General features: G+C 40.7%; 1 protein-coding gene and 1 long non-coding RNA gene across 4 annotated transcripts in view; one reads left to right on the top strand and one right to left on the bottom strand.

Annotated features, from left to right (window-relative positions):
- LOC145545399 (uncharacterized) overlaps positions 1-26,534 on the top strand; it is a 234,556-nt gene extending 208,022 nt beyond the window's left edge. The window contains exons 1-2 of one of the 2 annotated variants that reach the window (XR_014082045.1): positions 22,359-22,688; positions 24,632-26,534. The gene's annotated coding sequence lies outside the window, so the exon portion shown is untranslated. Of the gene's footprint in view, positions 1-22,358; positions 22,689-24,631 lie in introns of those variants that run through there. The other variant, XR_014082044.1, reaches the window with a different exon arrangement.
- Positions 13,631-22,281, bottom strand: LOC145545405 (uncharacterized). Of its 2 annotated transcripts, XR_014082051.1 has the most exons (4): positions 22,072-22,281; positions 17,886-18,102; positions 15,492-16,211; positions 13,631-13,875 (listed from the first exon to the last, which is right to left on the bottom strand). It is a non-coding gene; the product is annotated as an uncharacterized LOC145545405 (long non-coding RNA). The 2 variants fall into 2 exon arrangements; XR_014082052.1 differs by lacking the exon at positions 15,492-16,211.
- Positions 26,535-26,890: the final 356 nt, after the last annotated feature.

The following is a 26,890-nucleotide window of genomic DNA, read 5'->3' as shown; positions in this document are numbered from 1 at the left end:
TCCGTGAACCCATTTGTGCCCTCCTTATCCACTAAATGCCCGCCTCGCTCCGGGATGCTTCTGAGTATTTGAGATAACTAGAACTGTGACCACCAGCCCCTCTCCCTCTCTTCCCCTAGTGAAGTCTTGGCCACCTGCACAGTCATACCCAAAGTGCCTTGATTCCTTCGGCACATGTTCAAGAGGGTCCCCTGTGTGTGCAGCTTCTGGGCATAGCTCTGTTGCCAGGGCAAGAGGAGCCTGGCTGCTTCTCACCTTTCCAGGCTGCTGTTGTGGGGCGGGGGGCTTCAGCTTTGAACTTTACCCAAAGTGCTGCTGAGCCTTATTGACTATCTGAGTCCTTATCAGATCTCCAGAAATCCCTGGTGGCTTAAACGGTAAATGCAGGAGACCCTGTTCGATCCCTGGGCAGGGAAGATCCCCTGGAGAAGGGAATGGCAACCCACTCCTGTATTCTTGCCTGGAGAATTCCATGGACAGAGGAGCCTGGCAGGCTATAGTCCAGGGGATCACAGTCATCTGAGCAACTAACACATTTCTAAAAAAAATAAATAAGCATCTATGATAAAGCACATTGAAATTTCTATCACATCTTCACTGTAGATTCTGTCCCAGCCAGCGCCCATGGAGCTGGGGTGGTGACCTCTCAGGATGCCTGGAAATGGCGGCCTCTTGCAAAAAGCTGCTCCAGGACCTGCAGAAGTTGGCCCCCGTGACCTAGTGTTGCTTGTACTCCTGTACTCCAGCTACTGGTTCTTGTCTGTCCATCTTCTCTGTTTCTGAAATGTCCACACAGGCAGTGGTGTCCTGGGGTCCGTTTTTTACCAGCCCCCGAGAGCTGATTGCTTTCCTATCTTCTCAGCTCTGCATTCAGTCCTGTCACACTGGTAGTTTGAAATCAGCCAGGGTAAGTATTTACTTTACCGAAATGGGCACATGCCAAGAATCAGGGCTTTGTTTACCTCCTGGAGAGTCTGTTGTTAAACATTTACCAGCACATAAGTGCTCACGGGTCCCTGCTGCTCTGCAGTGGGAAAGAGCTGCCCCTGGTTTTGGTGGGCACAGTGGAGTCTTTGGTTAATAAAAAATAAGAGTTGCAATAACAACAAAAAAACTCCATTGGTGAAGAGGAAAAGGGAACATGTATGTTTTGAAGGTCCCACCATTCTCTATTTTGGTTCTTGGGTTTGTTGCCATTTGTGATAGTTAATGGGGACCCATTGGGACTGATTTAGTGCAAAAGAATCATTAAATTTAACTGTTTATGGTCCTTGGGCTTCCCAGGTGGCATAGTGGTATAGGACCCACCTGCCAATGCAGGAAATGCAAGAGACGTGGGTCAGGAAGATCCCCTGGAGTAGGAAATGGCTACCCACTCCAGTATTTTTGCCTGGAAAATTCCATGCACAGAGAAAGAGGGTGGGCTACAGTCCATGGGGTTGCAAAAATTCTGACACGACTGAGTGATTAAGCACACACATGGTCCATTGAGGCAGAATTCTGAGATTCTCCAACATATTAAGACTCTCAGCTGTAGACTTATTTCTCAGCTGGTGTGTGAGGTGGTCCATGAGGAGGTCAGTGAAGCTGCTGAGTATTGAGACTCAAAAGGCCCCAAGTGATGGACAGATAAATGGCAGTGGTGTCTTGGGCATCTCCCTTCAGCAAGCACTGTCAAGCATCCTCTATGTAGACAGGCCCGCGTTAGCCTCTTGTAGAGCAGAGGGAAGAAATACACCATATGACCTTGACTTTCTGAGGGTTTAGAGTTGAGTTGAGCAGCTATGTGAAGCAGTTCTGTCTCTCCTCTTTTTCAAAGACCATACTCCTGGTGATCTGTGTTCAGCCACAGAACTCTGTGGGACATGCTGAAGATGCTTTGTGGAAGGTCCCGGCATGACAGGGCCAGAAAGACAACCAAGTTGATCCCAGTAAGAGCTATGAAGTTTCTTCTGCCCCATATAGGAAAGTCTGTGATAGGAGATTGAGGCAAGTGTCATAGTGACCCCAAGAACGTTAATCAGATTCCACACTTAACAAAGAAAGAGGGATGGAGACTACGACTGACCAGAAATTCCTCTTCATAAGACAATTGCCATTCCATATTGCAAACGTAGGTTAGTTCCTGCCATCATCAAGCATCAATATATTTTGCATCACCCTTTGACTTCAGAAGTAATCTGTAAACTGAGCCCCACTGATTTTTTCTACTTGATATTTATTTTGGCTTCATTAGTTTTTTTGACAATTTCATTGAACAGGATATTCATGAGCAGGAGAATTAAAGAACAGTGCTATTCTTCTACCTCTCTATTTGTTTCCCTAAGCACTGGCAAGAATAAAATAATCAGAGATTCTACAGCAGGAGTCTGCATGCTGCATCCTATGAGCCAAATCTGGCTTGCCACCTGCTTTTGTGAATAAAGTTTTATTGGACAAGTTTATCCATTTACATACACTTTCACACTCAGTTGAGTAGTTGTAAAAAGACTTGATGGTCCGCAAAGCTGAAAATATTTCCTATGTGGTTCTGTATAAGAAAAAATTTCAACCCCTGTTCTTTAGAAATATGACTTCTTAGTAAAACACAACTTAAGTCTGGTAAAACAAAAATCTTTTTTTAAAGGTTCCCCTCCTAATTCATCACTCTTTTGCGGGAAAAAAGCATATTATGATATTGGTTTTGACCAGACTTGAGTTCTAATCACAAGCTTTCATAGGACATCTGACAATAGTTGAGCAGAATTAAGAAAAGATTTTACTTGCGGAATCCACAAAGCTATTTCCCCCAGTGTGTGCTGATTACTGAGTGCTAGGCAAGTTGAACTTTTAACAGAAACCCAGAAAGAGGGGAATCAGAGTAATTTTAAGCCAAAATCATGATAGCAATATCGTATGTAAATCTCAAACACATAACTCAGGACAGCGATAATTCGTTTCACCGTAGGGAACATGGCTCCAAGTCGCAATTAAGCAAATTGATCATTTCAACTGTTTAGTCTATGCTGCTTGATAAAAACAATAATAGAAGAGATTATCTAGCAGATGTGTAAGTTAATCATAAACGTCTTCTGGCTTCCTGCTTTCCAAGGGCCTGACGTGTCTTTCTGGTTGAGAACAGCAGGGCTGGGTGATTCGAGTCTGTAGTCAGATCATGTGGATCTCTACTAAGAGCTCGAGAGTCTAGAATGGCTTCTTCTTGGAAGTCAGCCCAGAGCTATCCTGTAGACACTGGGACTTGAGGTGCTTTCTGTGAGTGTGGTAGGTGTGTGATAGCCCCTCCCATATCCCTAACTGCGTTTCCCATCACCTACCACTCCCACCCCATGCTCACTCCAGCCACACTGCTCTCCCGGGTGTTTCCCAAGCACGCCCCACAGCCTCATGCTTTTGCATTTGAAATTCTCATGCTCATTACTCTCTTCTTAAATATGTGCTTGGCTCCCTAACTTGCCTCCAGTATCTGCTCCAATATCAAATATCCTCTTAACAGAGAAGCCTTTCCTGGCCACCCATTATAACCGGGCACTCTGCCTTCCTGCTATCACTCTGACCTTCTTAATTGCCTTTTTTTTCATGGCATTTATTGCCATATGGCATATTATGTATTTATTTGTTTTGTACTGCCTGTTTCCTTCCATGAGAGAAGACACTTTGATTTATTCATTGATGGATTGCTAACTTCTAGAACTTATGCTTGGCACATAGTACACTCTCAATAAAGGTTTTTGAATGAAAGAAAATGTGTTTGAATGTGTAGTGAAGCTGGCTTTTTATTGAGAAAGGGAGAAATACAGGAACTGTCTTGTCTTCTCTGTACTAAGCCTTTGAAACATAACTTGTATCTCCATTTCACTAATGACAGTGCAAAGAAGCCATTAGGAACACATTTATTCCATAGACAGACCTGAGTTCAAGTCTTCATTTTGACATTTAATAACTATGCCTGTGACTTAATCTCTCCAACTCTTATTTTTTTCACCTATAAGATAGATATAGCAATAGTACTTATATTATAGATTTGTTAGAATTAAATGAGGCAGTAAATGTAAAGGTCTTACCTTGACATATGTGTTTTAAAACACTATCTTTGCTACTTTAAGTATATTTCAATAGTGCACATTTCAGTTCAAGGTGACTGTCACCAGATTCCTAAATAAGGATCTATACTGTATAACTAGCTACTAAACTAGAATCTTTACTATGATTTCAAAAGAAAGAGTTCAAGTGATTAAATGGTAGATTAAAGGTGATATTACGAGGCTAGGAGAAAACTGAAGGTCAGTTTAGTTGAGTGATCATGTCTGATATTTTTCCTCTACAGAGAATTTTAAAACATATTGTGTCAAATTAATTGATTTTCTCCTTATGATTGTAGTTTCTGCAGCACTCTTGGAAATACTTTCCTCACTCCAAGATCATAGGGACATTAGTATATTATTTTTCTATAAAGTTTTTATGATTATTTTCTGTATTTAAATGTCTAGATTTATCTTGATACATGAAGTTACTTTTTTTCAAAAGAGCTATCAATGTATCCTTAATTAAATAATTCAGTACTGCAGTGTGATAATTTGGAGCATAATAGTACATTTTGACTCTTTAGTAGAGTTAGTCTCCTTCTTTCATCCTTTTAATTCCAGTTGAGAATAAGCTTTTTGATGGTTTAATCACTATCATGCTATTTTTATTTTAAAAAAATCATTATATTGATAATATCAAATCTCTCTGCCTATGAATAAGATATCTACTTCTTTTTATTTGGTTACTTTTATGCCCTTTAGTCATATTTTAAAGTTTTAAAAAAATAAGTTTTAGTTAGCGTTTTGTGATTGCATGCCAGAGACTATAACTCTGGCCAACTTCATTATGTGTTAGAAAGGTACTGGAGAGTTCACATAGTCAAAAGGAAGGCCAGAGAATCAGGCTGAGAAATAAGATAGGAACCAGGATAAAAATTGCCTGATCATTAAGGAAACACCTTAACACCTGGAACTAATGAACTGGTAGCAGTTTCTTTTGTCTTTACATCAGTCTGTTCAGGAAAGTCTTAAGAGAAAACCTGATTGTCTAAGCTTAGGACACATGTCTGCCCCTTCGATGTACTGAGGCAGCAAGAAGGATCAGGCAGAACAAATTTCAGGAACCTTTCAAGAGGGCAGAACACCTGGATTATCTTTGGCAACAAGGCTAAACATATTATTTTTAGACAAAAAATTTCCAAGATGAAACAGAATTTGTAGAAAATGAAAATTGTCCACTATGAGAAGAAAGTAGACATTTATTGGAAAACTATTCCAAGCTGGTGAAATAGAATTTTGTTTAAATCATTAACTCCTCTTTGATTTCCTTGGAAGATATTTGTATCCCTAGAGAGATTAAGTTTATCAAAGAGATCCAGTCTTTCTCCCAGTCTCACCCAAACATGAAAAGGCTGCTTTGGGATAAGAGTACAGCTCATTCAAACCTCATCCCACTCATCTTTTCTTGCAAGCGCAGGTAACCACTGAAGATGCCACAGAGGAAATAGGAACCCAGCGAACAGACATTAAGCAGGAAGAAATTTTGGCAGCAAGAAGTGAGATACATCCAGCTATCTCCAATGTTAGATTATGTGGGTACTAAGTATTAATTCTGGAGCAGGAAATGGCAATCCACCCTAGTATTCTTGCCTGGAGAATTTCATAGACAGAGGAGCCTGGGGGGCTACAGTCCATAGTGTTGCAAACAGTCAGACACAACTGAGCAACTAACACACACACACACACAAATATTAATTCATTAATTTATTTGTTTGCCTAACAAAAGCATACTGATTCCTATGTGACATTACAGCATTGGAAGGACAGGTCTAGTGGTAAATATAGTCATTTTTATTTTTATTTTTCAATTTATTCAACAAGTGTTTATTTAACAACTACTGCTTACCACATACTGTTCTGGTTTGGTATAGAGAGCCTATAGGAAGCTCTGTTGTAATTGTTAGAATTTACCCAACCTGCTCTTCGGATAATGATACAGACTTAATCATGTCCTCCCAAAATTCATTTATGTTGAAGCCCTCAGCCCCAGTGTGATGGTATTTGGAAACTGGGATTTTCAAAGATAATCATGCTGAGCTGAGGTCATGAGAGTGAGTCCCTTAGGAGGGGATGGTGTGTGTGTGTGCCTAGTCACTCGGTTATGTCCGACTCTTTGCAACTTCATGGACTATAGCCTGCCAGGCTCCTCTGTCCATGGGATTACCCAGGCAAGAATACTGGAGTGGGTTGCAATTTCCTTCTGCAGGGGATCTTCCCCACCCAGGGACTGAACCTAGGGATCTCCTGCACTGCAGGCAGATTCTTTACCACTGAGCCACCAGGAAAGCCCCAAGTTGGCATTAGCACTGTTAAATGAAGATACACCAGGAAGCTTTCACTTTCTCTTTCTCTCTTGCTCTTGTACTCTCACTCTGCCACATGAGAACACAGCCATCCACAGATCAGGAAGAAAGCTTTCACAGAAACTGACCATGCTGCACCTAGATCTTGGATTTCCAGTCTCCATAACTGAGAGAAAATCAGTGTCTGTTATTTAAGCCACACAGACCATGGCATATTGTTACAGCAACTTGAGATGACTAGTACAAATGGAGTCTATCTCTGCCTGCGGGAGGGATACTCTAAAACTGGACATTTTGCTCACTGAAGCTTCATCTGAAATGTCGCAAACTTTGGTAGCGGAAATCTCAGAGGCACTCCATTAAGAAACTCCTTTATTCTGAATTGTCAGGGAGCTGTTTTGATAGGCCCAAGAAGATTCTTTGACAACTGATTTCTCCAGCTTCAAATTAGTTGATAAGCAAACTAAATATACTGCTAATAAACACAGTGAAATAAACTTTGGGGGTAAGCAGAGATTAGAACAGATGAGGACTAGCAGAAGTTTGGTTTTTATCAAGTGACAGATATGAACATAGCTGCATCACAACTTGCTGAGACATTAGGCTATTCATTAAAGAAATGCTGTATGATTATAATAGCAGGAGAGTGAGAATGGAAAGATATTTCTGGAAAGGAGTTATTGAGTTGGCCCAAAAGTTCATCCAGTTTTTTCCATAAGGTGGTGTGGAAAAACTGAACGAACTTTTGAGCCAACCCATATAATAAGTGAGCAGCATGAAGTGTTAGTTTTGTTCATAAGATGGTTGAAAGTGCAGAACACCTGAAAGACTTGATGTTATCTACAGAGCAGCCACTGATTAAAGGATGTACAAAGAGACATAGATCATTGGAGGGACGTTTGACCCATTGTCAGAAACACAGTGTAGGGTGTCCCTCATTCCTCAAGAGTCATGCCCTCCTAGGACCTAAGCTTCTTTGGCTCTGAACACAGGAAAGTCTAAGTCCTACATCTTTTGCAGCTGGTTTCATACCTTTGCAGGAGATCAAAGGGCTCCATAGGTATCATTCTAACATGTGGACAATGCAATAATGACCCCATTTTTTTTTCTTTTACCATTTTAACCAATTCTGGTTTCTCTTCATATTCAACATAATTATAATAATATGAAGAAGAATTTTTCTATTTCCTCTATTAGTAAAGTTCTTAGAACTACCCCAATACACAGTCTCTGTGAATAACTTTATTAGATTATGTACATGGAACCAGATCCTAGTGACTATCTGCTCACATAGAAGGCAGAATAATGCCCCCTCCCCAAAGATGTTTACATCCTAATTCCTGGAACCTGTGAATATGTTATATTACATGGTAAAGGGGAATCAAGGTTGCAGATGGAGTTAAAGTTGCTCATCAGCTGACCTTAAAATAGGGAGATTTCCTGGCTTATCTAGATGGACCCACATAATTACAGGGATTTTTAAATGTGAAAGATGAAGGCGAACAGTTAGCTTTAGAGTGATGCTACTGAGGGAGTGAGGATTTGACCTGCCATCACTGGCTTTGAAGGTGGAGAGTGGCCATGAGCCAAGGAATGCAGGTGACCTATAAAAACTGGAAATGGCAGGGAAACAGATTTACCTCTAGAGCTTCTAGGAAAAAAAAACACAGCCCCACGGAGATTTTGATTTTAGTCCAGTTAGACTTATACTGGGCTTTCCTCATAGCTCAGTTGGTAAAGAATGTCCCTGCAATGCAGGAGACCTGGGCTCAATCCCTGGGTCAGGAAGATCCCGTGGAGATGGAAATGGCCACTCACTTCAGTATTCCTGCCTGGATAATCCCATGGACAGAGGAGCCTGGCAGGCTACAGTCCATGGGGTTGCAAGAGTTGGATACAACTTAGCGACTAAACCACCACCACCATAATCATTTCAGAAATTCCCTGGTAGCTCAGTATGTAAAGAAGCTGACTACAGTTCAGGACACCCAGATTTGATCTCTGGGTCAAGAAGATCCCCTGGAGAAGGAAATGGAACCCACTCTAGTATTCTTGACTATAAAATCCCATGACAGAGGAGCCTGGTGGGCTACAGTCCATGGGGTCGCAAGAATCAGACATGACTTGGAGACTAAACCACAACCAGACTTATATTGGACTTCTGATCCTCAGAACTGTAAGATAATAAAGTTGGTTTAAGCCATTATGATGGTGGTGATCTGTTACAGCAACCATAGGAAATTAACATACTTGCTAGTGTTAGACACATATGTCTAATACTACAAAGGCAGAGCATGTAAATGGTTAGAGCAATTAGGCAACTCAAGAATATGGTTCTATATCTCATGGGATTCTGATCAAAGGCATGTAGAAGTACAACACAGAAGTTGAGTCTCTTCAAATAGTGATATTTAGATCAGAAGGAATTTTGATCACTCATGTAATGATTGAAATAAAAATCACAAAAGCTAGTGAAAATAGCTTTTTCTTCAGATGCAGAACAGCCTTATGGCAGGTTTAAAAACCAAGTCTAAATTTCAGTTTCTTTGAAATAATGGATCCTTTGAACCATTTTGCTTTTTACCAGATTAGAGGACATCTAAAACGAAGCATAAAGGAAATTCAATCTATGAAAACAGATCTTTTGAAACTATTATAGTAATTATTCCTGATCCCAAGTTCTTATGCAAAATTTCCATATATTTTTTGGTAACTGGAAAAATTGTATTTCTTGTATAGCTAAATTGTGAGTTCTGCTTACTGAAATAATTGGGATAATAATAATGCATTACTCCTCATTCCTTCTTGTTTTTTTAGATGGACCAGGCTTGTCCACACAATACTGTATCTGGAATGAACAAAACTAATGAACTAAAATGTAATTATCACCTTACAATGGGGTGACCAGATGTGCAAAAGGATAACAATAAAAAAATTATATTTGCATAGCAGTTTATACTTTACAAAGAGATTTCATGAGTGTTTATCTGTAAAAATTTTGTGAAGTAGACAAGAAGAATTATCTTTTTTCTTTAATAGATAAAGAAATAAGTTGACTTGCCCCTAATCACACCTTATACTTGGGAGAATCGAGGTCCTCTGGTTACACACTTGCCACTATGCCTTACTCCACTGGGGAAAAAGAATCGCTACCCAGCTCTTCAGACTCACAGCAAAAGAGAACATGAAATCCACAGCAAGGATGTGTATGTTTGTTGTGATGCTACTTACAGGGCTCATCACAGGAAAAGATGCTTTTTTTTTAATGGAGTTAATGCCTTGTCTCTGACTTCTCTGCTCTGAGCTGTTGCTATTTTTGCTTCTTTATCTCCTTCCTCAGCAATTTGTTGGACTCTAGGTCTCAACTTTGGTAATTTGTCCTGTACCTCACCCCATATTCCCTTGACACTGATTGATCTATTTGGAACATACCCCCCTGGTTCCCCTTTAGCCCTTCAGGGCACCGTTTTTATATTTGCTGTCTGGTCTCATGCAGACTGGCAGGAGGTAAAAGGCAACTAGCCTGGCTTCCATCCCATCCCCACCTCACACAGCCAAGTCTATGGGAAGTGCTCACCCTCCTCCAGCCCAGAAGAACTTTTGTTCCTACCTGCCATATCTTTTTTGGAGAGAAAGGCAAAACAAGTACTCTACACACCATCACGAATTTCAAATAGTGAAAACATCATCTCATTGATTGTCTTTACAGAGTGTGCTACTGCAATTGCTTCATTGAAATTGATAGAAAGGTATTTGTAAGAAACTTTTAAGGTTTACAGTGAATCCTAGCTCTACAGTCCTTTTTTTTTTTTTCTTTCTGCATGATCTTTCATTTCTCAAATATAAATTCTTCTACCTTGGAGATTTTCAGAAATCAAATTTATACAGTTGGAAAGGAATTATATTGAAAATATAGACTGCTTACATTATATGATATTTGAGATTTTAGTTAGGTGTCATTTCCAAAAACATCATCACCTTTTCAGTGAAAATCATTTGTAAAAATAAAACCATGTAGATTTTAAGGGAAATGCTCTCAAGCAGTCTAGCCCAGATGAGATGCAAATTATCATTTTATTAAACTAGAGCAGCAATTGTCTTTAATATCCAACAGGGAAACAGATGTAGTTGGGGTTGAGATTGAATGCAAAGCTGTCAGAACAGAAATCCCTACACTGGAAGCACATTTTTGCCATACAGCTTTATCTGTAGTGGCCTGGAAGAGATCTGATTTCTGACCTGCATCTAAGGAAGTTTATTGAAGGCAAAGATAAAAATCTCTGAGTAATGTGGCAAGCATGCTGATGATGGCTATGGTATTTCCTTGACTTTTCAAGCTACTCAAGTAGCTTCTCCTTCTTGAATTTGGCTTTATTATGGTTAATGTCAGGGAATCGTAGCATTCTTGGGAATGATGAAAAGGATCCCAGATAAGCGAGAATTGCTCAGGATGGGCATTGCCGAGAGAAGCTGCCATTCTTTGGTCAGGTGCCACAAAGGACAATCAGATCCTCCTGTAATGTAATTAGCACCTTACAGCCAGGTGACCAGATGTGCAAAAGGATAATAATAATAAAATAATATTTACATAGAAGTTTATACTTTACAAAAAGATTTCATGAGTATTTATCTGTAAAAATTCTGTGAAGCAGACAAGAAAAATTATCTTTTTTTTTTTAATAAATGAAGAAATAGAGAGGCTGCTGCTGCTAAGTTGCTTCAGTCGTGTCTGACTCTGTGCGACCCCACAGACGGCAGCCCACCAGGCTCCGCTGTCCCTGGGATTCTCCAGGCAAGAACACTGGAGTGGGTTGCCATTTCCTTCTTCAATGCATGAAAGTGAAAAGTGAAAGTGAAGTCGCTCAGTCGTGTCCGACTCTTCACGACCCCATGGACTGCAGCCTACCAGCCTCCCCCGTCCATGGGATTTTCCAGGCAAGAGTACTGGAGTGGGGTGCCAGTGCCTTCTCCATAGAGAGGCTGACTTGCCCCTAATCACACCTAATATGTGGGAGAATCCCGGTCCTCTAGTTACACGCTTGCCAACATGCCTCACTCCACTGGGGAAAGAGTCGCTACCCAGCTCTTCAGACTCACAGCAAAAGAGAATGTGAAATCCACAGTAAGGATGTGTGTGTTTGTTGCGGTGCTACTTACAGGGCTTATTACAGGAAAAGATGCTTTTTTTTAACAGGAGATGGCCAAGAATGAAAAAGAAAGAGAAGGTAATAGTAAGAATGAGGGCTTGAGGAGAAATTGAGAAGAAAAATGAGAATCGTGAACTAAAACTGAAAACCAAAATGAATCCAAATGTTTTCTCAGGAAAAAAAACTAAAAGGGAGAAAACCCACAAACATGAGATCACTTGTGACTCCAGCCCTAATCTCAGAATAGCAAAACACTGTCATTAACAAGAAACACCTGGATAAACACACAGCGCGAACTCAAATTTTTTGAACCTCCTTATTTGGAAGGGGCATCACATCCGAACCTGGAGAAGGAGCTGGGAAACCCACTCCAGTATTCTTGCCTGGAGAATTCCATGGACAGAGGAGACTGGTGGGCTGCAGTCCGTGGGGTTGCCAAGAGTCGTACACGACTGAGCAACTAACACTTTGCATCTGAAAGAATGGACAGCACCCATAAAGCAGGATGAAAACCGGCTCAAGTTTGGTGAAAGGTTTTCTGAAATCGGCAGCTCGCTGGGGGCAAGTACAGGCGACAGAGCCAGTGGGTGGCCAGCTCCAGGGAGCAGGGGTCATGCTTCCATTTTCCATCACCCCAGCCTCACTGCCTCCCAGGTGTTCAGTGTGACATGGGAACAGCTAATGGGACTGGGGAGGAAACCTGAATCTGTACTCGGGTCCCTCTGCTGCTCTGACTTGGTCACTTCATTGCAGACTTCTTGTCAGAGGACTTTGCTTAGGGTTCCTTTGCTGGGTCACAGAGGCTATACAAGTCACCTTGACAAGAAATTTTCTCTGACCCCTGAGGGTGAGAAAAGGAAGAGTCTTAGGGGTGTGCTGAGTGCCAGTGAACCTATGAAGAAGATGACCTGTTTATGGTTTGTTCTGGTTGCACTGATTCAACCAGTGCATTGAGCCTGAGCAATTCTTTAAAACTGGGAAGGAAGGCAAATATCTAATGTGCTTCACACCCATGTTGGACATTGCCTGTCAACCACTTTTTTCTTTCCACCAGGCCTGGACACAGCTAGTCATGCCAGTGTCAGCAATCCACCAATCCGAATTACCACGATGAATGACAATCTCCTTTGCCAACCTTCTCCTAGATATTTGGGTAACTTTGCAGGCCTGTAACTCTTTTGCTACAGACAGTCCAAGTTGCAGGTGGTGGCATGCAACCTTAGGGGAAGCTGGGATGAGTTCAGATCTCCCAGGCGAATGCTTGCTCCCATCTTTCCATGGGCCAGTTGTTAAAGACTCAAGCCCTTTGTCAGATATAGAGGCAAGAACGGACAATTTAAGGAGAAAGGTCACACAAAGTTGGACCACCCCAAAGGGTACAGGGAAATAGGTGCTCTTAGAAACATATATGGTGATTGTGAACAAAAATAAATGGGCCAGAACCAACTCATCCTGGGATAGTGTATCATCACAATCAAAACCCAAACAAAATGAAATAAAATAGCAGTGGTGAAAGAAAAACAAGGAGAGGATCTCTAGCTGCTTAGGTTTTTCAAAGAAAGGTGTCTAACTTCCTCTACCTTTACATGTCCGGTGTAATCCTAAAGCCACAAAATAAGTCGACAGTGATTTACTGGCTCTACGAAATGGTTTGTTACTGCTTTGTGTCTCAAACTGAACCTCAATTTGATAGTGAATTGAACTTAGTTATGGTAAAATGCAAACTTCAGTTTAGTATTGGGCTAGAGCCTAATGTCAAAACAATCCCTTGTTTCTCGGTTCAATCATGTAATTGGTTGATTTGGGGAAAAAGAAAACAATTGTTTGAGTGGCTTGGTAGAAAAGATTGGGGCAGAATCTCAACCCAGGCCCAGCCATTGAGCCTGTGGTCATGTCATGCTCCCTCCCTTCAGACTGGGCTCTCTCAATGGCACCAATGTTTTGTGATTATCTGATGAGACATTAGAAACCCTGAATGGCTGGGTTGTCTCTCCTGCCAGTCTCTTTTTCTCATAACTAAGGCTTATTATGTGTGAAAGAAAGAAAAAATATGCTAAGTTGAAAAGCGATAGAATTGAAAAGACAATGAACAGCTGAATTTAAATTTATCTTTTCAATTTAGTGCTTTATTTAAGGGTTTCAACTCAAAGCTTACACACATTATGTTTTCTTGAGCCCATCCAGGAAGTCATATCAGTTTCAAGAAGGTTAACTCACTTGAGCTCTTATTTGCATGACCATTTAATGGAGAAGATAAAGGGCTGTATTAGCTTCACTGCTCTGTCCTTTGCGGGATTCCATCTCCATTCTCTCCGGTCCCCCACAAGCTTTTTTTCCAAAGACCTATTGAGGACAGAGAGGGTTAGTACTCCAAATGCAATTTGGTTGGATGTACAAAAGAAAAATGCTTAAATATGAGAAACCACTCTCTGAGCTAATTGCCTTTTGAGTACAAAGTAACAAAGCTGAGAATCTATGGCAAAATTAGAAAAGCTTCCAACATGACAATTTGAGCCTTGGGTTAAGGTCAAATTACTTACACTTCTCCATAAATGAACTTTCCCATCCTTGTTTTACTACTTTAAATTACATAGCACATTGAATAATAATATAAAAGTTCCAAATATATGTTTGATGTAGTAGTTTGGGGATTGTGAAGATATAAAAGGGCCCAAATTCTACAACTGAGATTTATATTTTCTCACTGTATGGACTTATTGTCCCTTTTATATTGGTTAATATTTCCCCTGTTATCTTGGCATTCCCCCATTATCCTTATATATTCCATATGTACATTTTATTGTCTTTTTACTGGTGTGACTCTCCATTTGGACAACTGTTCTTTAGACCTGTGAGAGTGGGGACCCTGCTGGGGCAGCTGATCAGTTCTAAGATTAAAAACTCATTAATGTTCACAAGTTTATTACACTGTCCATGCCTAAGTAAGGTAAATTGCATTTAACATACAAATCCCTTGAGAAGTCAAAGTTAGAAAATATGGTTGAAGTTGAAGTGACTTCAAAAATACCTTATTTATTCATCATCATCTCTGTTTTAATTTCCTTATTTCTTTTTAGCTTTTTCCAACCATCTTCCAACATTTCCATTTGAACATAATTCATTTCTCTCTAAATCTGTGGAATATTTCCCCAAGTTTTCTTCAGTTAGATTACTCATAACTTATGAAAATTTAGTGGATAGGCTATCAATAAAAGGGGAGCATTGACCAGATAGAACCACTAGGAAACTGTGTGAGGCTAGGAGGCTACTGTGCCTTTGAAGCAGGGCTGATGATTACGAAATCAGGACTATTCAGAGTAAATGGGAACCAGTAGGGATGGTGGGTTCATTCTAGGACTGCAAAGGAAGAGGGATGAAAATTACATCCATGGGAATTTATATTTTTTAACTTTCCACATTGGTAAAAAATAAAAGCATGAAGATGTGTGAAAACTCATAAATCTTTGGCAAGCATGTAAATTGATAAACTCTACTGAATGCCAGTATCTATTAAAATTATCATTGCATATACATTTTGACCCAGAAATCCTATCTCTAGGAATTCATTGTACACATCCATATGTGTGCAAAGCTATATGTAGGAAGATATTCCTTATAGCATTGCTTATAATAACAACTGAAATAAACAGTTGAGAGAAATGGTAAAATAAATAAAATAAGGCACATACAATGCAATGCTGGGTGTAACCATTTTTAAAAACGAGGCAGTTCTCTATGTACTAATGTGGAACAACCTTTGCACCAGTTATCCATTGCCACCATAATGTCATGTAACACATCATCTAGAGTTTAGTGGCTTAACATAGTAATTATTTATTTAGCTCAAGAGTCTGTAGATTGTTGACTCAGGCTGAGCAGTTCTTTCAGTTTTGGCTGGATATTGGCCAAAATAATTAAGGAGCACAGTCTTACCTTCCACCACCCAATGTGGATCATACCTGTGTTGGTGCCCAACTGTATTCTGTCTTCACTTGGCCCAGAGGGGATGTGCTATTCTGTCTCCTGTCTCAGGCTCACCTCTCTATAAGGTTCCCTATTCAATGACATTGACTCTGCAGTTGCCCCCCTCTCTCTTGCATCATCTACTTTCCCTCTATGCTATAATTAAAAACAAAACATGTTGTGATGCCTTCCATCTAAAAACAAAATAGCTTCTATAAATCCACAGACTCATTTCCTGCTTCCACTTTTCAGCAAAAATCCAGAGTTATCGATACTCATTGTCTCCATTTCCTCATCTTCCTTTCTCTCTTGAGCTCTGACCTATGTCCCCATCATAGCTGTTGCTTTTTCCCATATCTCCAGTGATTTCCACACTGTCACACTAAATGGCTCCTTCTTGGTCCTCACCTTACTGAACCTCTTGGTGGCATTTGACAGAATTGATTCCTCCACCCTTCCTGAATCTTTCTTCTCTTCGCTACTGGAAAACTACTCTCCTTGTTCTCTGTCTGCCTCTCTAGCCACACTTCTTGCTGTCTTTGACTGTATCCCGATCTTCCTGACCCCCTCATGTTGCAGTGCTCCAGGACTCATTCCTCAAAACCTTTTCTTTTCCCACTAGTCTCCTAGGCAATTTCATCCTGTAAGTAGCAACTGTATGTTGATGGATCTCAAATTTATTGTCTTTTATGAGTGATTCCTTTTTCTTTTTGCAACTGTGGGAAGAAATGCAGTAAATACCTTTATATATGTATCCTTGATTGCTTGATTAATATTAATTTTACTTGTAGATAGTTGAGTGAAAGGGTATATGTATTTTAAAATTTACCAGCTATTATTAAATTGTTTTTAAAATGACTTCAATGCCACATTTCCACCAGAAATCTGTGAAAGCATAATTTTTCTTGTACCTTTGCAAGTAATAGGTGTTATCATTTCATTTTTGTGTCTGATAGGTGTAAGGAGATGTCAGCATTTAGGAACTGGGTAGCACCAGTGAATCTAGTGTAACTAACAAGAGAAATAGAGTGAGAGGCAGTGGGAGGGTTATTATTGAAATAACAAACTTTCTGGATTGGGTACTCTAAGGGAAGAGGAGATGAGAGGATAGCATTTTCTGCAAAGGTCTTAGTAGAACAACTGAGCAAGCTTCCTAGTATGAGGGAGATAATGGCTCAGAGACGTTTGGAAATATAATAAATGTCTACTTCAGGCAATTGCCTTGGTTAATATTGGTTTAGCTGAAAGTAGCAGAGGCTCATAATAACACTGGAAAAAACAATCTCTTATGCAGTAGTCTGGATGTAACAGTTCAAGAAGTTGTCTAGAAGACTTGTAAGGCTCTGTCATTGTGTCAGTTTTTTCTGTTTCTGTAGCCCATGTAGTTTCAATTCCCCAGATCACCTCATATAGGCTGCTGGAGCTCCAGCAATTACATTCCCATCAAGCAGTGGAAAGGAGGAAAGAAAAAAAGCGCAGTTCCTTCCTTGAAGGACATTTCTAGAAATTGTGCACATTAATTCCGCTTATAGAGTTATAAGCAAGACCAGGAAATATCTTGTTCTGAATACCCAGCTAGAAATCAGAGGTTATTTTTGCAGGATGAGGAAAAACAAATAGTGGGAAAAATTAGAAGCTTCTGCCATAGCTACCACTGGGCCCCACGTAGAAACTAAGAAAAGGCTTAGCTACAATGATGACGACACGTCTCCAGGTTTGGATTGTTACACAGAGCCTTAGTGGGAACTGATTATCTTGAAAAAATAGACATGAAATTGTTCATTTCTGCTAACCATCCTAAACTAGCTTTTCTTAATGGGAGGTGATTTTGTCCCCATTACCCAAGAGACATTTAGTAATTTGAGACATTTTGACTTGTCCCAATTGTCCAAAAGAGAGGAAGGGGGATGGGGGTGGGGGCAGGTGCTACTGGCATTAGTGAATGAGGCTAAACATGCCATAATACACAAGATAGCCACCACAACAAAGAATTCTCCAGTCCAAAACATGCTGAGGTTGATAAATGTTGCCCTAGACAATTGATAGAAGTTTGGGTCAAATTTCAGGGTATTCAAACAGTGTATTTCAAACAGTGTATATTGCCAATTTTAACAATTAAAATAATTAATTCCCATATTTCTTTAGCTTCATTTGTGCTGTGGAATCCTCATTTGATCCATTAGGCCAAAAATTAAGGAACTGTTTTGCAGATACATAGTGACCTCTTTTATGCAGAACTTTTATGTTGCTCTGTGACAACATGACTCTATAACATTATTATGTCCATTTCATAATCATTTTTAACCCTCTAGACCCATCTATCCTCCTACATTGCCCTGAAATGGATAAAATATTTCTGCTTCTCATTGCTTCCCTTTCACTGCCCTTACCATGTGGTGCAGGGATCAGATGCTGAAGTGTCTGGATCCCCTACTATGTTGCAAGCTTGTCAAAATCAAAGACCATATTCCATTTATCTTCGTAGTTCTAGTGCCCAGTGTAGAGTATGCAACTTAGCAGGTGCAACAATATTTATTGAACTGAACTGAGCTCCTGTTTCTTAGAGTGTTCATGCCAGGCCTAGTTGGATATGTTCTGGTTTGGCTCCTAAAGGAAAAACCACATCACTACTTATGTTAAGCAAAATGTTTCCCATTCTGTTACTTTTATATCAAATTCAGAGTATGAGAAAACTCAGAGACCAGAGGCTGAGGTGTAAATAGTTTGGTTCTCCTGTGCCTTCTCTGGGACGACTACCTCCCTATGGTTATATTTTTGCCCCATCATAGCCTGCTTTCAAACACAAGTATGTACTAGAAATTCATTGAGATGATTTCTGTTGTATGCAACAGAAACTGAGTATGTTCCATTTTGAAGTGTTCTTGAGAGAAAAAAGATCGAAGCTGGCATAAATTTGGTAGGTTGGGTGCAAGGAAGTTGAAGAATAAAAATGGAGGAGGCAGAAAGCCATTGAGATACAGCAACTAGCAGTCATGGGAACAGAGCAAGGGGAATTTGCAGCAACTTGGCATATAGTATTAATTCTATATTTTGGCTGGTGAAAAAGATTAGCTTTCAGGGGAGCTACTTCTCACACGTCTTTCACCAGGTTCCTTCTGAAAGGTTTTCCTGCCTGGAGGCTAGTTATGGTGTTTCTCTTTCTCTTTTCTGCACTGGATCCATAGAACCCAGAACATCCCATTTTGAGATTTCCTTGAGAATAACTTTTTTACAATCTAACATCTGTTACTTAGAGAAGGAGGATCTTCTCATTGCACTTTGAATAGAGCCTGCTCTTTGTGACCACTCATCTACCTCTATGGTTCTTTGGAGGATGTTGGGTTGAGACTGTATTTGATAAGATGAGTGACGAGTGAATCTTGTCCTTATAAGATTCAGAAATAAGTATCTTCTGCACTGCTGCAGTAACCTCTGATGAGGCTCATTGAATGGCCATGCATGTGGTCTTAACTGACTAAGATCATTTATTCTTTCATTCACTCTTGTATTCATGTATGCAATCATACATTTAATTAATGTTTATTGAGCTTGAACGGTTCTATGAAGACCTACAAGACCTTTTAGAACTAACACCGAAAAAAGATGTCCTTTTCATTATAGGGGACTGAAATGCAAAAGTAGAAAGTCAGAAAACATCTGGCGTAACAGGCAAATTTGGCCTTGGAGTACAGAATGAAGCAGGGCAAAGGCTAATAGAGTTTTGCCAAGAGAACTCACTGGTAATAGCAAACACCCTCTTCCAACAACACAAGAGAAGACTCTACACATGGACATCACCAAATGGTCAATACTGAAATCAGATTGATTATATTCTTTGCAGCCAAAGATGGAGAATCTCTATACAGTCAGCAAAAACAAGACCGGGAGCTGACTGTGGCTCAGATCATGAACTCCTTATTGCCAAATTCAGACTTAAATTGAAGAAAGTAGGGAAAACCACTAGACCATTCAGGTATGACCTAAATCAAATCCCTTATGATTACACAGTGGAAGTGACAAATAGATTTAAGGGACTAGATCTGATAGAGTGCCTGATGAGCTATGGACAGAAGTTCATGACATTGTACAGGAGACAGGGATCAAGACCATCCCCATGGAAAAGAAATGCAAAAAGGCAAAATGGCTGTCTGAGGAGGCCTGACAAATAGCTGGGAAGAGAAGAGAAGTGAAAAGCAAAGGAGAAAAGGAAAGGTATTCCCATCTGAATGCAGAGTTCCAAAGAATAGCAAGGAGAGATAAGAAAGCCTTCCTCAGCGATCAGTGCAAAGAAATAGAGGAAAACAACAGAATGGGAAAGACTAGAGATCTCTTCAAGAAAATTAGAGATACCAAGGGAACATTTCATGCAAAGATGGGCTCAATAAAGGACAAAAATGGTATGGACCTAACAGAAGCAGAAGATATTAAAAAGAGGTGGCAAGAAGACACAGAAGAACTGTACAAAAAAGATCTTCATGAACCGGATAATCACGATGGTGTGATCACTGACCTAGAGCCAGACATTCTGGAATGTGAAGTCAAGTGGGCCTTAGAAAGCATCACTACAAACAAAGCTAGTGGAGGTGATGGAATTCCAGTTGAGCTATTTCAAATCCTCAAAGGTGATGCTGTGAAAGTGCCGCGCTCAATATGCCAGCAAATTTGGAAAACTCAGCAGTGGCCACAGGACTGGAAAAGGTCAGTTTTCATCCCAATCCCAAAGAAAGGCAATGCCAAAGAATGCTCAAACTACCACACAATTGCACTCATCTCACACACTAGTAAAGTAATGCTCAAAATTCTCCAAGCCAGGCTTCAGCAATACGTGAACTGTGAACTTCCAGATGTTCAAGCTGGTTTTAGAAAAGGCAGAGGAACCAGAGATCAAATTGCCAACATCCACTGGATCATCAAAAAAGCAAGAGAGTTCCAGAAAAACATCTATTTCTGCTTTATTGACTATGCCAAAGCCTTTGACTGTGTGGATCACAATAAACTGTGGAAAATTCTGAAAGAGATGGGAATACCAGACCACCTGACCTGTCTCTTGAGAAACCTGTATGCAGGTCAGGAAGCAACAGTTAGAACTGGACATGGAACAACAGACTGGTTCCAAATAGGAAAAGGAGTACGTCAAGGCTGTATATTGTCACCCTGCTTATTTAACTTATATACAGAGTACATCATGAGAAACGCTGGGCTGGAAGGAACACAAGCTGGAATCAAGATTGCTGGGAGAAATATCAATAACCTCAGATATGTAGATGACACCACCCTTATGGCAGAAAGGGAAGAAGAACTAAAGAGCCTCTTGATGAAAGTGAAAGAGGAGAGTGAAAAAGTTGGCTTAAAGCTCAACATTCAGAAAACTAAGACCACGGCATCTGGTCCCATCACTTCATGGGAAATAGATGGGGAAACAGTGTCAGACTTTATTTTTTGGGGCTCCAAAATCACTGCTGATGGTGATTGCAGCCATGAAATTAAAAGACGCTTACTCCTTGGAAGGAAGGTTATGACCAACCTAGATAGCATGTTTAAAAGCAGAGACATTACTTTGCCAACAAAGGTCCGTCTAGTCAAGGCTATGGTTTTTCCAGTGGTCATATATGGATGTGAGAATTGGACGGTGAAGAAAGCTGAGAGCCGCAGAATTGATACTTTTGAACTGTGGTGTTGGAGAAGACTCTTGAGAGTCCCTTGAACTGCAAGGAGATCCAACCAGTCCATCCTAAAGGAGATCAATCCTGGGTGTTCATTGGAAGGACTGATGTTGAAGCCTGAAACTCCAATACTTTGGCCACCTCATGCGAAGAGTTGACTCATTGGAAAAGACTCTAATGCTGGGAAGGATTGGGGGCGGGAGGAGAAGGGGACGACAGAGGATGAGATGGTTGGATGGCATCACCGACTCGATGGACATGGGTTTGCGTAGACTCCGGGAGTTGGTGATGGATGGGGAGGCCTGGCATGCTACGATTCATGGGGTCACAAAGAGTCGGACACGACTGAGTGACTGAACTGAACTGAACTGAGCTCCTACGAGTATTTAGATGCTCATAAGAATTGTAAGACATTTAAATCATGGCACTGCCCTGATATAATCCAGGTGAGAAGATAAAGCATAAAAGGGGACTGTATCATAAGATCAACTATGACTCAGGGTCTAGGAGTTTGGGGGACTTAATATAGAATAGAAGTGGGTCTACCTCCCAAGAACCTGAGTAAGTTGCTAGTTTACTGAAGAATGACAAAGTTTCCAAGCTATAGATAATGACAAAGGCCTATACCTACCTCTTCGATACATGAGGGTAACAACCTATGGAGAGTGGAAGCTTTCCACTTTCCTGTTAGGTGGTATAGCCCACATGTAGGTTGATTCTGGGAGGATGCTAAATGTACCAATCAGGCAGTTCTCTCATTTGGGAAATTCCGAATGAAGCTTATATCAGATTTCAAAGAGTAAAATTTAGTTCCTCTTGTGGGTTCCACTGAACTGGAACGTCCTTGAGAAATTCTGAGATTGCACACCACCCCTCCTCCACCTACCACCACCTCACTCCTACCTCTTCCTACCTTCATTCCCTTTCACTTCAGCTTTCTCAGTTCTGGCTTACATGTGGGAAACTGATTTAGTTCTAGAATCTCCCAAGCATTCAGTCGTAAAAGAACATCCCAGAGGCAGAATGCAGCCAAGTGACCTTGTTCACTGCCATCATGAGCCAAAACACCATCCTGCCAGCTCTTCTTCCTTCCCTGGGGTGCCCTTCAACTAGACCGTACACTACTTGAGGACAGGGCCTAAGTGTAATAAATCCTTGGATCTCCACATTCTATTCTGTGATGCAAGCAGAGAATCTTTCTGGTGTATTCGTCAAGTGACTCAGGAATGGGTCAGATGTTCAGATGCAGTGTACCAGGTCTTATCTATTAATAATAGAAAGCCTATTAGGGACTGTGCAGAGCCAGTTTTTTCAAGGAAGAGTGGAATCAGCCCCACTGACTCTGGTTCGAAGTGAGAACAGTTTCAGTGACCTAAGCTGATTAATAATGGGAGAGTCTCTTTACTTAACAATCTCTCCTTCCCTTCTTATGTCCTTGTGCCCTTGTGCTCAGAAAGGCTCCTAGGTTCTGGTTTCACTTTCAACAGGTTTGGCCATCTGTACTTTTAGTCTTCTGACCAATTTAGCAATGTGAGTAGGGTCAGGCTTCTTACTTGGGAGGTGGCTGGGCAAGTATTAATGGTTTCAGGTCAGAGCTGCAGTAGAATTGAGAGAAATAAGAAATGACAATATCCCATTCTGTGACCTGAAAGTAATCTTACAGATCTGTTAAGATGTCTGAAAATGACTCTCTTCTGCTCCAAGTGAAATTGCTCACACTATGTGTATTACTCACACACAAAATAAACACATGAATGACGTGTCTGTTCATTTCACCACCCTGCCTTGTAAATACAGTTCTGACCATTGGAAGAGTTGGAAGAGCAGCAGAAAGGGCCTGAGAATCAGGTTCTAACTTCCCAATAATTTAATTGGCTTTACTCTTCTCAACTGTAAAATGAGGAGCTGGACTAGAACGGCTCCTAAGAGCACTTCTAGCACTCAGATTCCCTGACTCATTAGCCTGCCAGAAAAATACATCACCTGTCAAATATGGACTCAGTGCCTACATGTTACAGAAGCTCCCAGGCTACCCCTCCTCACCTCCCTGGCTTCAGCTTCCTACTTCCCAAGCCTCTCAGCTACTATTGCCAGCCCATTCCTAAGAAAAAAATGGCTTTCTCTTCTTTTATCAGCCTTTTCTTCTCTGCTTCCTCTTACTGTATTTAATTCATATTGGTGGGGACTTCCCTGGTGGTCCAGTGACTAAGATTCCACACTTCTACTGCAGGGGTCACGGGTTCAGTCCCTGGCTAGGGAACTAAGATCCTGCATGTTGTGCCATGTGGCAACAAATAAATTAATTAAATAACTATTCTCATTTTAAGATAAATAAATCATATTGGTGGCCAGTATGTTTTTTCTCTCTGACTTCCATTAAGAATGCATAGTCATTCATTTTAGTTATTATTCCTCAAACATATGTTAAGCAACCAAACATTTCCCATGTCTTGGGCTAGGTTGTGAATTTACAAAGACAGGAAAATGTAAGCTCATGGAGATGGGTCTGCTATGTGACTTTCATGCACCCTAGGCACTCTCAATTTCCTGGGCCCCTTCCTCCACGAAAAACATTAAAAGTGGTATTTTATAATTGTGTTAATATGAAGATGAAAATTTAAGCATATTAGGTATTTAAATATTTTCTTCAGCCTCAGAATTCTCTGGGGGAGGGAGGTGGTGCCTAATGCATAGGTTGGCCCTGGAGAAGACAAAGTAAATGACTGCAGTGCAATATGGCAATTACACACATGCCCTATGAACAAAATTTCTACTTCTAGCCCTGTAGCCCCCCTCCCCAAATTCCAGTGTGTTTTCTGTGGAAAGAGAAAGACAGGGCAGAAACAACCCAGGAAAGCTAGAAATGGTAGATTAGGGCTCCAGGAAATCCTTTATTGAGATGGGCTCCTATGACCTTGAGAGTCCTCCCTTTGGTGGTAGCAGCCTATCTGTTCTATATGGCATGAGTCATTCATTCACTCATGGAGTATCTTCTATGTTTCAGTCACTGACCTAGGTTCTTGGGGGTACATCGGTAAGTAGAACAATGTTTCTTGCCCTAACTCATCTGTCACATAAATGTGCAACTGGAAACAGAGCTTTTTGAAATGCATATTTCCCCCTTTGTGCACTGGAAGCAAAGGTCTGCTGCATTTCCTAGATAAGTAGATATTAGTGCTCAATGCTCCCTGGCACGCTCAGTGGGGATGAACCAGGCTACCAAGAAGGGAGTACCCGAGGAGTCACTGAGTGGCAGTTCATATGACCATTTTTTCTGAACCCTAATTGCTGTTCTGAAGCATGATTTGGGCAAGTTTCTGGCAGACTTTTTATTTCTCTAGGAGTTTCATGTTAAATACACCTATTCAGTATTGATGTAACTATAGCAACAAATATTTTGTCTTAAAATAGCAGTCTTGGTTTCATTCAGATTTTTAATGACAAAATGGATAACCTGATTTTATTTTCAACAGGTGGATGCTTCTAAATTTTCTACATGGCAGAAAGAAAAAGAATACCAAATGTTGCATTTTCAGGGAAAACTCAAAGCATAGCTAATTCAAGCAACACCACCTATGAATGTATCACAGGTAGGAGATGCAAAGAGGACTTTGAAACTGAAGCCTAGTAATTTCACATAAGTATCCTGTTTGCTGTTGGCCATTTTTCTAGATAATTTGTATTCTTGTTGTTCAATCAAATTTGATGCTATTCTCCCATTAGTTTAAACTCTGAGCTTGCTGATCTCATTGTTTCTAAAGTTCTAGAAGAAATTGTTGGCTCCCAGTGGAAAACAAGGTCTTTCCAGGTGGTAAAGAACCCACCTGCCAATGCAGGAGACAGTTCGATCTCTGGGTTGGGAAGATCTCCCGGAGGAGTGTGTGGGAACCCATTCCAGTATTCTTGCCTGAAGAATCCCATGGACAGAGGAGCCTGGTAGGCTACAGTCCACACGGTCACAAAGAGTTGGGCATGACTGAAGTGACTTAGCAGGCATGCACTCACGCAATGGGAAAGAAAGAGGGATAGTAGATGTTATCCTGTTGAGGGTGATGCATCTTCTTTCCAGGCTGATACATAGAAATCAGTCCTGTGGAAGACAATCAGATGAGATGCTGCTAAAGATGGAGGTTCTGCCAGTCTCCATTCTAAGTCTTCACTGTGTCAAAGTGCTCATCATGTTCCATAGACACCATTCCTCCTGGGTTCAAGCCACAGAACTGAGTATATGATTAGATTTAAGGAATAAATGGGCTTCCCTGTGGCTCAGACTGTAAAGAGGCCACCTGCATTGAGGGAGACCTGTGTTCGATCCTTGGGCTGGGAAGATCCCCTGGAGGAAGGCCTGGCACCCCACTTCAGTATTCTTGCCTGGAGAATCCCCATGGAAAGAGGAGCCTGGAGGGCTACACAGTCCATGCGGTCGCAAAGAGTTAGACATGACTGAACGACTAAGCACAGCATAGCACAAGAAATAAATAGTCATTGGAACATCAACTGTTACAGGACAGAGTTACTCTTTAACAAAAAAGAAAATTAATAAAAGACATATTAAGTGAGTTTAATTATCTATTGCTTACAGTAACAGTCTTATGAACAAGTGGACTTTTAAAAACAGAATCCTCCCACTGAGATTTTAGCTTGAACTGCAGTGTGAATGGTCTGGAGTCTATATTGTGAGCTAATGAAGTCTGTTTAGCATACTCCTCATATGAGTTCATTTCCATGACTTTCTGTTTCTCTTAGATTTCTTACTTTGCAGGGTGATCAATTATAGAATGACAACAAAAAGAAATACAGACAGACTTACATGCCCAAGGATGAAGAAAGCATTTATGACATTTAATAGTAAGCCTAAACATGTGACATGTACTTCCATTCTGGCCTTTTGTTTTGTTTGGGGTTAGTGTTAGCTGGAATCCCGGGAGAACTTTGGCAAAGAGAACAGTATTGAATTAAAACTTCCTTGTGTCCTTTTAGTCCATTGAATGTAGCAGCAGAAAAGAAGTATTAGTCACTATGTGATAGTGAAAAGGATAGAGAAAAGGCAGCCTGGGCTGTATATCACTGAGATGCTAGGATTCCTCCAGATGTGGGCTCCCACGAGGCTGAGATACAACCCATGGGTCACAGGAGTCCTTCAAGTTCAGAGATCAGGCCAAGCAGAGTTAGCAAGGCAAGTCAGTGAGACATAGACAACAGGGAACAATTAGTTGCATATGCCATTGTGTAGCCTTCCCTGGTGGCTCAGATAGATAATAAAGAATCTGCCCGCAATGTGAGAGACCCGCATTGGTCTACCATTGGGTAGCTGGTGTGAAGAGAGTTTTTATGGAGGTTTTAAAGGAACTGATTAAAGGAGAGAAAAAAAAAAAAGATGATCATAACTCTTCACACACTTGCTCGCTAAGGAGATACCATAAAAGAGACAAGGGGCCTCGTTTGCAATAGTTAGAGGCAGTGTTGTCTACACATAAATATTTTACATTTTGGCGCATGTAACAAGTTTGTCATAGATACCAAGACTGAGGGAATCCTGACACCAAAGTGATCTCAAAAGACAGCGTAAATGGTTCTGACAAGAAGACTGATTCCAAAGCCTTTTGAAAACCACATGAAATGAAGAAGAAAAAAGCCTATCCAAAGCATCGTTTTACAAACCATCACATGTGATTAGAGAAGCTGCACTTTACATGGCAAAATAAGGTAAGTGCAAACCTGGACATAAAACC

The sequence above is a fragment of the Giraffa tippelskirchi genome, chromosome 4 (genome assembly GCF_054371585.1).
Source record: "Giraffa tippelskirchi isolate mGirTip1 chromosome 4, T2T-mGirTip1v1.2.pri, whole genome shotgun sequence".
NCBI lineage: Eukaryota > Metazoa > Chordata > Mammalia > Artiodactyla > Giraffidae > Giraffa > Giraffa tippelskirchi.
This window is presented reverse-complemented; position numbering and strand designations above follow the sequence as displayed.